This window comes from Engystomops pustulosus, chromosome 4, assembly GCF_040894005.1.
Source record: "Engystomops pustulosus chromosome 4, aEngPut4.maternal, whole genome shotgun sequence".
Classification (NCBI taxonomy): domain Eukaryota; kingdom Metazoa; phylum Chordata; class Amphibia; order Anura; family Leptodactylidae; genus Engystomops; species Engystomops pustulosus.
In genome coordinates this window covers 212,078,315-212,088,873 of record NC_092414.1, presented here as the reverse complement: position 1 = coordinate 212,088,873, position 10,559 = coordinate 212,078,315, and the positions used below count along the sequence as shown (strand labels likewise).

The 10,559-nt window shown below is 41.4% G+C and overlaps 1 long non-coding RNA gene across 1 annotated transcript; it reads right to left on the bottom strand.

Annotated features, from left to right (window-relative positions):
• Positions 1-3,514: 3,514 nt before the first annotated feature.
• Positions 3,515-8,665, bottom strand: LOC140125778 (uncharacterized). Its single transcript, XR_011854729.1, has 3 exons — positions 8,577-8,665; positions 5,246-5,344; positions 3,515-3,619 (listed from the first exon to the last, which is right to left on the bottom strand). It is a non-coding gene; the product is annotated as an uncharacterized lncRNA (long non-coding RNA).
• Between the last annotated feature and the right edge of the window lie 1,894 nt (positions 8,666-10,559).

Here is a 10,559-nt window from a genome sequence, read left to right as displayed (position 1 = left end):
ATCCTGGGTATTACAGGATAGGAGTTGGGTCTTATGTTACTGGGGTAGGGTGCAAAACTGCTGTGTTGAGTTCAAAAAGCTAATTTCTTATATTAATAATATAAGTTATTAATGCATAATAATAATAATAATAATAATAATAATAATGCATCAAATTAGCAAACACAAAGTAAAAATACAAAAACCAAAGAATACATCTAAAGCATCTAAAGCATATATAAAATTCAATTCACATAGAGACAGATATGAGTGTCTGTTAGTATATGTGATGTTGGGTAATAGGTCGGTATTGATTTTGATTCGTTTATTGGATCTTGTTTAGTAAACTAAAAGTATCTATCCAAAAAATGCAACGAGGCAGCACTCCGGCAAGTATAAAGTGTCTGTCTCTCTCCTATAACATTCTCCTACAGTCCCATATTACAGACACTCACCTACTAATGTATGTAACTAAAAAGTGTCATTTTGTCCCTAAAAATTGGCCAATAACAAACCAAGGAAAGGCGGGTTCCAATTAAAAAAAAAATACAAATACAGAAAAACTAAAAAGGATTCCAGCTACATCCAAAATGTTTATTAGATTTCGACAAAATATTAAAATTGATCAACAAAGGAAAAACAGGTGTTCAAATTTACAAACTTTGATGTTATGCATGAAGCCTGCACTCAGATACGTATCATCTTAGACACCTTTGGATATTCTTTGTTGTCTTTGCTAATGCTTATATCAATACTGTTTATATACTTTTTTTTTAAACATCAATGTGTTATATACTATTACTTGTGATGTATTTTTTGATGTAGTGAAGTAGTCCTGTGCCTTTAGAAGAGAAACACCTCAAAAACATAATGGGTCTTAGTTACTAAGGGTCCACGGATTGCACTTTTGTCGGACTTCCCAACGTTTCCGGGGATTGCGCGGCTGTGACAGGTATTTAACAGGGGATTGTGTTGCACTCGATCGGATCTTGGTGCAGCTACGCTGCTTCAATGTGACAGAGATCGGGGGGTGGGCCGTTGGACAATGTGCTTTTTCACCAATTTCACTGCATTGGAATTTTTTTCCTGCTTCCCAGTACACGGCATGGAATATTAAATACCATCACTATGAAGTGCAAACAACAAGCTCTCACGCAACTCATGTACATGGAAAAATTAAAAAACTTTAGATTTCCGAAGATGGGAAGTGAAAAATGAGAAGTCAAAATCGAAAATGGGCCAATCTATATGGTGTAAGGTACCACCTGTATGTTAATTACCGTATATACTCGAGTATAAGCCGACCCGAGTATAAGCCGAAACCCCTAATTTCAACACAAAAAACTGGGAAAACCTATTGACTCGAGTATAAGCCGAGGGTGGGAAATGCATTGGTTACTACTTAAAAACTAGGCTTATACTCGAGTATATAAGGTACATGCATTTGCTTTATTTGTCTATATGGGATAATTAAAAAAAACAATAAAAATAAGATCATTTATTTTTTGCTTTGATTACATCACGAGTAGAAGTCAGTAGATAACGCTGTAGACGACTCCTACGGATTTCCTTTTCTTCCTGTAAATAAGGAAATAAGTGTAGCTTTTACTTTCAGCAAAAAGTATTGGAATAATCTGTGTGTAACGTGTATTGAGAGTTACAGAATGGAGGGGAAGGGGTTATTTTTAAAAAACACTCTTCATGCTCTACAGATTCTATATAATAAAGGTCTAAATTTTCTACGGTTCATAAAACTACATTTTATAAATCTGAAATAAAACTTAAAATAAAAAAAAAATCTGCAATTTTTGACTAAAATACCAAATAAAAGATATTTTTAACGTAAATAAAAAGAAAAGGTAAGGGAAGTAGAGTATACATGTATTATGCAAATTCAAATAACTTAGAATAATTAGTGATAATAATATTACTGGCTATAAGAATTAACTGTAAAGAATAAAACATTTTGCCTGACTCTGCACTAAGCAACAATAAGCAATTCTCGAATTTACTCTAATTAATCTGCAGCTGTTTATCTGCTAGCAGAGGCTTCATCTTGTGCTCCACAGGCTACTCTCTATTTGCCATGCATTCTGGTAACCATGAGAAACCGTATAGACCAGCTAGAGATGAGAGGAGGCTTGTTGGGAGGGACTGTAGGAGATAAGTGCAAGAAAAAAGGACCTGGAGTGATGTCATAAGCATGTGACTCTTCACATGCTTCCGGTCACCCAATTACAAACATGCTTTCCTGATATCTCAGGCAATGAAGAAGCCAACAGCATGATACAGGTATTGTTGGAATTGTTGTCAAAGTCTCTCTCCTGCTGTGCTAAAACTATTTTTTTCGTTAGTAACTTTACAGTTACGCTTTACGACTAAGAATTAGAGATGGATAGATCATCTCTTCCCAATCTCACTGTCAGAATTATCATGTGAAAGCTGCATTACAGGACATTACACTGTATAAGATAATCACAGGGGCATTTAGTGTTGCTGGCCACTCCTTCACATACTCCTCAGTATCATCCTACCCCAGCTCTACTTCTTTCCTCCTACCCTCTTCTATACCTTCATAATAAGGAGACTTTTCTCAAGCTGCAACAGCTCTCTGGAATGTGCTACCCCAAGGAGGTTGATTCTTCATATGAGTAATTTTACATGCGCTCTTAAAACACAACTTATGAGAAAATGACATAACTTAGTCTATATCATTGCATTTAAAGGAAATTTACCATCACAATCCATCCTGATAAACCAGGGACACTTACTCATAGATCCAGGCACGGTAACTGTGGTAATATTCTTATTTATGTTACCCATGACCTCCTTCCTTCTAAAATCAAGTTTTAAAGTTCAACCAATGAGCTCAAAGGCTGTTACAATGAGCAGAACATGTCTCTCGTTCCCCCTGCTCTCTCCTTCTTCCCTCTGCCTGTGTCATAATCATAATTCCTTTCGTTATATAACGCACACAGATTCCGCAGCACTACGCAGAACTTGCCAAATCCCTTTCCCTGTCCCCAATGGAGCTCACAATCTAATCAACCTACCAGTATGTTTAAGAGTCATCTAGCAGCAGCAGGAAGTGCATGGGGAGGAGAGAGCAGCTTTGTTCATTGTAACAGTTTGTGAAGCTACAGCACGGTGGGGGTCTTGTAACACCCTTATAGTCCTACAGACTCATTAGCATAATTATAAAAGTTGATATTAGTAGGCAGGAAGCAATGGATAATAAATATAAAAAGATTACACAGTCTCGGTGACCGGATCTATGAGTATTGTCCCTGGTTTATCGGGATGGATTTTTATGGTAGATTTCCTCTGTTCCCATCTACAACTCTTGTATTTCTCTGGGCCTGATTCAATCATACATCAGTCACTCCTGCACATAGTTGCAGCTTTATAAATTTACCCTGTTTTTGTATTTTTGTGATTCTGAAATGTGAGTGGGACATAGATGCACAAAAAAAACGGGAATAAAATCGCTAAAGAAATATGAAATAATATTTATAATAAAATAGGAAATGAATACCTGCAGGTGTGGTCAGTGTGAATTCGCACTGGGATCCATAAAATCCTGGCTTACATACACACGCCCCATCAATAAGTGTCCCGCTAATAGGAGGGCATGCTGTACCTAGGGAAAATGCAGATTAATAATCATCATAAAGGGGGTCATTTACTAAGGGCCCGATTCGCGTTTTCCCGACGTGTTACCCGAATATTTCCGATTTGCGCCGATTGTACCTGAATTGCCCCGGGATTGTGGCGCACGTGATCGGATTGTGGCGCATCGGCGCCGGCATGCGCGCGACAGAAATGGGGGGGCGTGGCCGAACGAAAACCCGACGTATTCGGAAAAACCGCCCCATTTAAAAACAGAAAAAGTGTCGCTTGCAAAGCGCTTACCTTCACCTGGTCCGAGGTGGTGCATTCCGGCGCGTTGAGAAGATTTTCAGCGCAACAGCGCCACCTGGTGGACGCCGGAGGAACTACCTTCATAAATCCCTGCCGGACCCGAATCCAGAGCAGAGAACGCGCCGCTGGATCGCGAATGGGCCGGGTAAGTAAATCTGCCCCAATATGTACAAGAATATAACTATAATAATACTGATCCCTGTGAAAAAGAATAGAACTACAATAATACAGACCCTCATTAAAAGGGGTTTTCTCACAATAGTGATAGTGATATTTACACAATAAAGATAATTTTAACCCTTTACAATGTTACTCAGTGTTATTGTTGTTTTAGCTCGTATCACTCCCTCGGCTGCTCAATGTAAGATTCTAGAGTGTGAGCGGGGACTCTCTAAGCAGACACATTATGATCCCTCTAGTTCTTTGGGGTGACAATGTTTCTGACATTGTACTAACACACTGACACATAGAGAGATGAGATGCCTGTTACACAGAAGCTGACAGACTTTTACACTGTCAGCTCTGCTACATCTCTGTTCTCACAGATATACGCCTTCCCCCTTCCCTCACTTATGTCCTTGTAGTTTGTAGTTTGCAACTTCTCTCTGCTCACATTGTGTTTGCTGGCAGGAAGTAATATCTGTGAGCTCTGCACTGGACTGCAGGGGGAGGGGCTGGACTGCAGGGGGAGGGGCTGGACTGCAGGGGGGGGGTTTGACTGCAGGGGGAGGGGCTGGACCTCAGGTGCAGGGCTACAGACACCTAGCAGAGAAAGAAACATTTCAGCAGCATGGCATCACACAGAAATCCAAGATGGCTTACCCAACCCTAAATCAGAAGTTACAGAATCATGTCTAGTGGCAACTGAAATTGTGTACAGCAGGACTTTTAGAGACAGGTTGGACTTATATCTGTGAATGCTGGATTTCTGTTAATAATAGTGATTAGAGATTGTGTTATTTTGTTACCCTAACTTGTCTTAGTAGAGTTAAGAAAACAGGAGACAACTTTTTGAGGCTAATTGAGTGTATATGATGGACCATTAGATAAACTCAGGCTCAAAAATATATTTCTCCTAATTTCTTCCATCTTCTCCTCCACACATTGATTATTCTGTCCCGTATCATGTGTCTCATGGACCATATTATTCCTGAGGTCCATTAGACCAGAACTGGGGACTTTTACTTTTGATCCATTTAGTGCTGAAGTGTTTGTAACTTCTTTAATTTCTGTTGAAATATTTTAAACTGTATGAGTTGTATATCTATATACATCTATATATAATTATATCTATCTATATATATATATAACATTACACATATATCAGGGTCTGTATATACTGTACCTGGTCTGACTACGACGTCCTCACATTGTGGTCCCATGAATTCATCAGGACATAGACACTTTCCTACAGATGGCGTTCCTCCATTTAGACAGACGAGACCTGAGTATTATACAAGGAGGAGGAGATCATTGTAGATATTATAGATACTCAGTGTATAATACATGTAGGGACATTACTGCTGATGGAAACTCCTGGTTTCATCCCTAGGACAACACTTCATGTTCGTGTTCTCTTGCAGCTGAGGAAAGTGCTGCCCCAGGAAATTCTATGGAGACACATACAGACACCATAGAATGTGATGGCCTTAGTTGAGACCTCTCTCTATAATCACCCTGAATTTCCCATTTTTACATGTTCAATAATAGTTACTGGCAGACCCCTGCCTCGTATTCAGTGTGGGAATGTGCATTGGAAAGGCTGCACATACATAACTTTTCTTGGGGCACCAGAAATCTGCTCTTATGTCTAGAGCACAACCAGCATCTACAGCACAGCCAACACTTCCAAAGCAACCTCTAGAATCTTTGCCAATCACATCTGCATCATCTACAGATTCACCATAGATAGCAAAACCAACATCTACACTAGTACCAGCATCTTCAACGGCATGAGCATCGACAGCACAACCAGAATCTACAGCAAAAGCAGCATCTCCAGAACAACTCCCATCTACGGCACAACCAGCAACTACAGCACAACCAACATCTACAGCACAGCCATCATCTCAGCACAACCAACATCTACAGCACAACCAACATCTACAGCACAACCATCATCTACAGTACAGCCATCATCTACAGTACAACCAGCATCTACATCACAGCCATCATCTACAGTACAACCAGCATCCACAGTACAACCAGCATCTACAGCACAACCAGAATCTACAGCAAAAGCAGCATCTGCAGAACAACTCCCATCTACGGCACAACCAGCAACTACAGCACAACCAACATCTACAGCACAGCCATCATCTACAGCACAACCAACATCTACAGCACAACCAATATCTACAGCACAACCAATATCTACAGCACAACCAACATCTACAGCACAGCCATCATCTACAGCACAACCAACATCTACAGCACAGCCATCATCTACAGCAAAACCAACATCTACAGCACAACCAACATCTACAGCATAACCAGCATCTACAGCACAACCAGCATCCACAGCACAACCAGCATCTACAGCACAACCAGCATCTACAGCAAAACCAACATCTACAGCACAACCAGCATCTACAGCACAACCAGCATCTACAGCACAGCCATCATCTACAGCACAACCAGCATCTACAGCACAACCAGCATCCACAGCACAACCAGCATCTACAGCACAACCAACAACTACAGCACAACCAGCATCTACAGCACAACCAGCAACTACAGCACAACCAGCATCTACAGCACAGCCATCATCTACAGCACAACCAACATCTACAGCACAACCAGCATCCACAGCACAACCAGCATCTACAGCACAACCAACAACTACAGCACAACCAGCATCCACAGCACAACCAGCAACTACAGCACAACCAACAACTACAGCAAAACCAGCATCTACAGCAAAACCAACATCTACAGCACAACCAACATCTACAGCACAACCAACATCTACAGCAAAACCAACATCTACAGCACAGCCATCATCTACAGCACAACCAGCATCTACAGCAAAACCAACATCTACAGCACAACCAACATCTACAGCACAACCAACAACTACAGCACAACCAGCATCTACAGCACAACCAACCAGCATCTACAGCACAACCAGCATCTACAGCACAACCAGTATCTACAGCACAACCAGCATCTACAGCACAACCAGCATCTACAGTACAACCAGCATCTACAGCACAACCAGCATCTACAGCACAACCAGCATCTACAGTACAACCAGCATCTACAGCACAACCAGCATCTACAGCACAACCAGCATCTACAGCACAACCAGCATCCACAGCACAACCAGCATCTACAGTACAACCAGCATCTACAGCACAACCAGCATCTACAGCACAACCAACCAGCATCTACAGCACAACCAGCATCTACAGCACAACCAGCATCCACAGCACAACCAGCATCTACAGCACAACCAGCATCTACAGCACAACCAGCATCCACAGCACAACCAGCATCTACAGCACAACCAGCATCTACAGCACAACCACCTTCTACAGACCAACCAGCATCTACAGCACAACCAGCATCTACAGCACAACCAGCATCTACAGCACAACCAACATCTACAGCACAACCAGCATCTACAGTACAACCAGCATCTACAGCACAACCAGCATCTACAGCACAACCAGCATCTACAGCACAACCAGCATCCACAGCACAACCAGCATCTACAGCACAACCAGCATCTACAGCACAACCAGCATCTACAGTACAACCAGCATCTACAGCACAACCAGCATCTACAGCACAACCAGCATCTACAGTACAACCAGCATCTACAGCACAACCAGCATCTACAGCACAACCAGCATCCACAGCACAACCAGCATCTACAGTACATCCAGCATCTACAGTACAACCAGCATCCACAGCACAACCAGCATCCACAGCACAACCAGCATCCACAGCACAACCAGCATCTACAGCACAACCAGCATCTACAGCACAACCAACATCTACAGCACAACCAGCATCTACAGCACAACCAGCATCTACAGTACAACCAGCATCTACAGTACAACCAACATCTACAGCACAACCAGCATCTACAGCACAACCAGCATCTACATCACATCATAATTCAAGGTCTTGTTCTGTAGTAAACACAGATTAGCAGGAGTCCGATTATTCAGTAGTGAGAGATCATTTTAGCTGTAAAGTTTTACAATATTTATTGGTCCACATTTATCAAGAGGTCTGCATCAGTTTTCAGGCATAGACTGCCCATAAATACATAAGGAAACTGGTTGCAGATGTATTTATGAAGTGTTTGCGCCAGTATTGTGTTGGGGCTGCTCTGTGTCCATTGCAATATTGTGCTCAGAAAGGGACGTTCCCGGGCATATTCACACCGGCAGCCACAAGTCCGACATGGCTCCCGTTAAACTGAGTGCACCAGGTTTTTTGTTGGTTTTTCTGGTGCATGCACTTTGGGTGCCTGCAGAAGGTGCCATATTTGGGTCCACTCTGCACCATTGCATCCCTGTTAGTAAATTAGTGACTACGGTAACATCCAGACTGCCCCAGTTTTTCCAACCGGCCAATAAATTTACCTTTTAAGAGTGGCTGCTAAATAGGTCACTACATATTCATTTCTTAGTGATTAGAAATGTTCAATAACAGAATCTTACCAGACACTGAGGAGGTCAGAAGGAGAAAGATCACAGAAGACCACAATAAGGTCCCCATGGTTGAGAATCTGCTTGTTGGTTTCCAGCTCAGATTCAGATATGAGCTCAGATATGAGAACGAGTCACATTTATAGCAGGATTGTTGACTTCGGGTGTGAATGACTCATAGGGTGAGTTACTTTATCTTGAGTATAAATTATTTTAAAACACGGTTGTAAAACCTAGGAAAAAAAAACTTAAAAGCAATGATAGAATCCAGCATTAGCTTGTCCTGTAATACTAACATGAAACTGCTCTGTCTGTGTGATGGACTCGAGCTAATGTAGGAGTTGTGCCACCTTATATTGCATGGTCAACGCCATATTGGGGTCATCGTTCTATGGGGGTGACCTCTGTAGGTGTCATGTCTGAAAGGGCCTTAATTTCAACCCAACTTATCTAATTGGGTCGGGCCTGGTTTCCCAATTTAGCAAAATTGAGGTCCAAATGTAGGAGTAACCAGTGACTCTTTGGAAAGAGACAAGCTTTAGGGCAGTGCCAAGGCCTCTGAAACCAGCGAAGAGGAGGTTCCTCTATAGAAGCTAAGAAGCCATGAACTGCTTCTCAGTTATTACTCCTCATCAGTACACAACAAGGTGAAGGGTATCTCCATCTTTCTGGAGGAGGGCTTATTTTGGATGTATGAAGACAATGTAGCATCTGGACAACACAAGACCGATCCCCTACACAATCCAAATTTGCATAAGATGTTGATTTCCCTTTTACAATTCTATCAAAACTCTCCAAAAAATCTTTGTATAGTCAAATATTATCCAGCTGGGGCTGGTACTTAAGGTTCTAATTCGTACCCAAAGGAAGGACTGGTCACTCTCATTCTCCATTGGGATCTTCTCTGGTTCGCAACTAATATTCTAAAGTACTGCCTTTTGGATACTGTAATCATTCTGCTAGAAAATGAATTATTACTTAGAATTAGTGATAATCAGACCTATGAAAATTTGGATTTGTCAGAACCCGTTTTTAAAATCCTGTTTCGTAACCGGTGCCAGAAACTTCAAATGATCTGTGCCAGCACCCTTAGATCCACAATCTTGAGCACGCCTCTTAGACCTATTGCTCAGGAGATCGCCGGCTGCCTCTGCCTACCAGGAAACGTTAAGGATCCAGGCGGGAGTTCTGAAGATATCAGCCTAATGTTTACTATCTGTTTACTATCTTGACTACCCCGGCCAATAAATAGTACAAATGTAATCAATTTTTATACTTACTTTACTCAGTGATTACACTCAGACATGGAGTATGTTTGCACCACTTGTGTCATACATGAAGTTCTTGGGTCTTCAGATCTGGAGACAATATTGGTGGCCTTGTTAGGGGTTGAGTGGTACTGTAGAGGTCTGAGAGTCACTGAAGGTTCAGAGATGACATTTATCTAGACTCATATTTGTGAATCCGTAAATTATATTCCCTGCGTCTTCATAGCTGAGGTGGATGTCTCCTCATAAATGGAACCATATGGACGATCAGAGCAAAGCAGTGTGCAAAGAAGCAAGAAAACAAAGCTATAACTTTTTATTGCTCTAAATTACTGTACATGACGTGGTGATTCCTCAGTGATAAAATCATAAAAGATATAAAGGACAAGAATATGGAATCTTTTCTAAAAAAAAAAGTTGAGGAAGAACACTAAGGACCTTAAAGGGAACCTGTCACCACATTTTTTCACAAAGTCTGCTAGTGACAGGTTCTCATAGAGCCCTAATAACTCATGCACTCTTTTAATAGCTAACATTGTTTCCCTAAGATCCCCATATAATGAACTTTATAGTTTTACCTATTATCCAGGGATATCTATAGTGAGTCGAGGGAGACATGGCCTCCCTGGCATGACATCATCACAGGTCCTTTAGTCTCCTAACATTAGCAGACTGTACCCCTTTCATATATCTTATCAATAAAATCACAGCAAGCCTGCATAGAGGC